The 5,027-nt window shown below is 44.8% G+C and overlaps 1 non-coding gene across 1 annotated transcript; it reads left to right on the forward strand.

Annotated features, from left to right (window-relative positions):
• The first annotated feature begins 1,444 nt into the window (after positions 1-1,444).
• trnag-ucc (transfer RNA glycine (anticodon UCC)) lies at positions 1,445-1,516 on the forward strand. The gene has a single exon. It is a non-coding gene; the product is annotated as a tRNA-Gly (tRNA).
• Positions 1,517-5,027: the final 3,511 nt, after the last annotated feature.

Here is a 5,027-nt window from a genome sequence, read left to right on the forward strand (position 1 = left end):
GGAGAGAGGAGGAGAGAGCCTGCGTCATCCCTCAGTGTCACCAGGGACATTTCTCCGCACTAGAAATGACTGCACTCGGAGCAGGAGGAGGAGGAGGAGGAGGTGCAGGCACCGTCCCCGGATCACGCTTCACACGCTTCACACGCTTCACTCCCCCCCCCCCCACGCGCTGCTCCCGCCGCACACATGTCATCACGCACAACAGACGGATTTAAATCACATTTCTGAGCTGTTTCCAATTTTCATTCATCAATCATTCTGAAATTCACAGATAATTCGTTTACGTACCGCCCTGAACCCGAACTTTATTTATCACCTCTACGTTCTCGCCTGTTTTCTGACATTTATAAAAATTAAAAAAAACGATTTATCTGGACCTATAGGTCCAATAATTTTAAAATCATTCATTGCAAGATAATATTTCAAGACTTTCCTTTTTAACAAATCTTATAGTTAATCCATACAATAATCAATATCCTGTCATAGGCCAGCACTGGTGGCATAACCTCCTATGACAGAGTGAGCTCCTCCCTCTCTATTTGATTATTCATGTTATAAATATGTCAGTAATCTCTCTCTCTCTTCCCTGTAGTCTTGTGCTCTCTCTCCCTCTGTTTGTCCCTCTGTCTGTCTCTGTCTGCAGGTCCTTCTGTTGGTCTGCAGAACCTGGACCTGTGGCCCTCAACCCTGATGTCCACATCGCTATAGCATTAGCATTTATAGCTTTATATAGCAGCTCTTTCAGTGGTTAGCTTAGCAACCTCATTTATTCATTCATTCATTTCCCAACCGCTTTATCCGGCACCAGGTCGCAGGCCAAGACTATCTCAGCAGTCAATGTGCAAGAGGCGGGGTACACCCTGGACAAGCCGCCAGTTCATTGCGGAGCTCAGCAGTAGTGTAAATACATTATGTTTTGTTTGCTCCTGTTCCCTTCTTTTTCTTTCTTTCTTTTCTCTTGTCTGCATATGAGCCCCATCCCTAACCCTAACCCCCCCCCCCTACATGCACCAGCATATGCATGTAGAATCTATATGAGGCACTAGTGTGAGTCACCTCTCTGATTTTCAACACCTGATTCTGATCCACCTGGAGATGAAGAGTCTCTTCATCTTCATCTCCACAGTTCAAATGCAAGCAGCAGTTCTCTTTCTTATTGATATCAGTTCTCTATCGTATCGAGAGGAGTGTGAGCTGACAGGCATCTGAGCGCCTCAGCTTGACCCTTGACCTCTATGGGCTAGAGGGCCGACAGGAGTCTTTCAACCATGACACCAGCCCCGAGAGACCCTGGCCCTGGGGGGGGGGGGGGGGGGGGGGTGCCAGATAAACCCCCAGTCTTCTCTTCAGCTGTGTTGTTGAGGTCAATGTCCAGACTCGAAGCTCCTGAAGCTCAAGAGCAGGTGAACAATCCTTCCTCATAATTCACTCTGCACTCGTTGTGGCATTGGTGGTATAGTGGTGAGCATAGCCGCCTTCCAAGCAGTTGACCTGGGTTTGATTCCCAGCCAATGCATTGCTGTTTTTTTGGGTATAGCTCATCAGATGTAGCAGAGGTTTAAGTCCGCCCAGTTCGCACATCGATGTATCCATGAAGAAGACATTTAATGCCAATTTAAGGGCTGCTTAAGTCTAACTTTAGATAAATACAGAGGAAATTAGAATCTAACGATTCCCTTTGAACGTCACAACAATGTATGCGATTGAGAGAAGTGAAGTCTGTAGTCCTGGAATGGGTTTGAACCCACATGAGGGGCCACGCCCCCGAGTCTCATGTCCCACGTACCAAGTCTGAAGAACTACTAATTAAAACAGAAACTATGCTGCCATTGGCTGTAAAGGTTAGTAAAGGTGTTTATTGTAGACTCCGGCTTTATGCAGGTAACGAAACCGTTTAAAAAAATGGTTTAGCTCTTTAAGAGAATGTAGCTGCAGCTCACGAGCTCCACCTGCAGGGGAGAGGGGGCTTGATCTCAACACCTCCAGGTTTCTCATCAACCTCTGCGCCACCGAGCCGCCAGTTCAGTAAATGTACAATCTTAATGCTGTTAATGTAGAATTTAGTGCCACATTTATCCTTACAGTTATCAATGAATTAAGGACTTTTGAAGAACGCATCTAATGGAAAATGAGTTCCAGGTTTGTGAATGAATATTGAAAATACGCTTAAAAACAACAACAACAAATAAAACCAACCTAAAACCGCCGCCTGTTCGTATTTCTGCCTGCGTATTTAGAACTTTCCTGGATTTCACCTAACTGAGCTTGGAGGGAATAAACAGGCAACTCAAGCTACTTATTTCTGTCTGCATTTTAAAACATTTTGTTTGCTCAGTGTGAATATTTGCAGGGTGACGTCAGACTGAACCACAGGATCTGACTGCCGTTCCCAGATTGATTTTCTCCTAGTGGAACATCGCCACCTGCTGGAGCTAGAATAAAATGAACTCATTTTTGAGGTCAGACTCAAACCAGATATAATAATAATAATAATAATAATAATTAGAAATATAATAATGATATAACTATAATAATGACACAGGCTGTCCGTTGCTCCCAAATCCTGGAGATATTGAAGTGCCTTGCTTCCGGAGAAAGTTTTTCGACCTTGGATCGTTGTCGTTGCCAGACGAGTATTTAACTAATCTGTGACCTTTTTCTTCCGAGTTCAGAGCAAATTACCTGCGCTGTTCTCCTTTTGTCTTTTTTTTGTGTGCAAGTGGCAGTTTCTTTTATAATACTGGTGGCACGGGGCATAAAGGGAGAACTCTCATTGATTACCGTTTAAAATATTAGGATGTATGGAGTTCACCTCTGTAGGACTCTCTGAATCCAGCAGACACCGTGTCTCCATCTTCATCATAATCATCATGATCATCATGATCATCATGTTTTTATATTTAATTTTCAGTTGCGTTGCTTTACACGGGTGAGATTGCTCCTAAATGACAATAACATTGGACGTCAGCTCACTAAATACAAATTTGGCACACCTGGAGAAGATAATGGCCACGAAGACGAAAGCAAAAGACACAGAGATAAGCTGGTTTACACTATTTATTTATTTAACAATGAAAGATGGGAAATCACTATTTCACGTTATCATTTATGGCCTGCAAACCCCCAGTGGAACCCGAATGATAACGCACTACAAGGTGGATAAAATCTGCAAAGTTAACACACACCCCAATTCACTGCAAAATTAGTTAAAGCACAGCAACACACTGCAAACACATGCACTAGATGAAACCACATATAAAATAAGATCAGGTATGGGGGGGGGGGGTATTGGAGTGTCAACGGAAGGATACGTGAGGGAAGTGACATAAAGAAAAGAGAATGAAATTAGATAACTGTAACTGTCTTCCGATGGTTGACGAGCGCAGCGAGTCAACCATCGGGCGACCAACACACCCACGCCCACACACACGACACTCAACAGCACACACACACTCACCCTGACACTAAACAACACACATACAGACACACACAAACATGAGTTGACGAGCGCAGCGAGTCAACTCATGTTTGTGTGTGTCTGTGTGCCCCCACAGACGCGTAGCCCTCGTCGAGACCATTCCAAAAATGTATTTTGTGTAGAAATCGCATACTCAGAAAAAAAGTTATATTGTTTTTGCAAAAATTCTTTATTAGGCCCGAGCGCCTATTCTAGGCGTAAGGGGCTATTGCTTTTGCAACGCAGAAGACGACAAGTTGACGAGCGCAGCTCGTCAACCCTCGACAAAGTTGACGAGCGCAGCTCATCAACCCTCGGCATCCAACTTTGCCATGCTGTTGAGGACGACCAACACACCCACGCACACACACACCGACACTCAACAACACACACGCACACACACAGACATCGACAAACACAGTTGACGAGCGCAGCGAGTCAACTGTGTTTGTAACTGTCTTCCGATGGTTGACGAGCGCAGCGATAGTTATTATAGATATAACTATCGAATGAAAAACACACGCAGCCACTATTTTTATTTTTATTTATAATTTTTAAAACTTTATTAACAAAACTCACAGTACAAACTCACTTTTAATTTTTTTAAACTTTATTAACATAACCCACTTTTCCACTGGCAGGTGGCGACTTCCGGAAGGCTGACAGGAAGTTCCCGGATGCAGCCGACCCAGCGAGCTCATCAGCTTTTACCCGCTGCTTTCTGCACACTCACACATACAATAAACCTGTAGCCCCTCCCCTTTGCTCTTATGCCCTGTAGTCCTTTAACATTTGATAGCAGAGCCATCCCAACCCCAGGAGCAGCTCCAGCCTTCTCTCTGCACGCCACAGACTCTGAAGACCAGGTTAACAGTTCAAAAAGCCTGCAAAGCACCATCTTGTCTCTGCAAATACTTGTCCGTGTGTTTACGGCGATGCTCGTCCTTCCAGGTCACTTCTCTCCACAGCGGTCTGGACCGATGCGCCGCCTTGCTGAGTGGAATTCTTCAGGGTGAGGCGACTGGCGAGAGGAAGTTTCCTTCTGTAAGAAGAGGAGCCAGTCGGATGAGAGTCGGGTGACAAGTTGGTTTAGAGCAGGGGTGGGCAGTTCTTTTTTCCACGGGGCCACATGAGAAGCAGAAAACATTCTGGAGGGCCGGGCCAGAAGGCTGAACTCAAGTCTGCACAATATTAGTTGTATTTATTTATAGGAAAGCAGTAAATAGCATTGTTATTATTATTATTATGTAAATACGGTAATAAAACTCTTCGTTTTGCCTATTTATTTATTATTTTAATGTCCTCGTGCTTGCGCGTAGGCAGTTGTGACTTCTCCATTTAGCTGAAGTCCAATGCCCACAATGTCCGGTCGAGTGTAAGCGATATATCCGCGGCTCTGCAAAACAAACATAGAGTGCGAAGAGCCTCTAGCCGCAGCAGCCGTGTGCGCCGCCATCTTGAAAGAGCAACAACAACATAGGCGCAGCCTGGTGACGTCATAAGAAGCGACGCCTCCTTAAAGGTACATATCGTTAATCGACTGTTACAAACTGAAATCCTGGACACGTCC

The sequence above is a fragment of the Brachionichthys hirsutus genome, chromosome 10 (assembly GCF_040956055.1).
Source record: "Brachionichthys hirsutus isolate HB-005 chromosome 10, CSIRO-AGI_Bhir_v1, whole genome shotgun sequence".
Classification (NCBI taxonomy): Eukaryota; Metazoa; Chordata; class Actinopteri; order Lophiiformes; family Brachionichthyidae; genus Brachionichthys; species Brachionichthys hirsutus.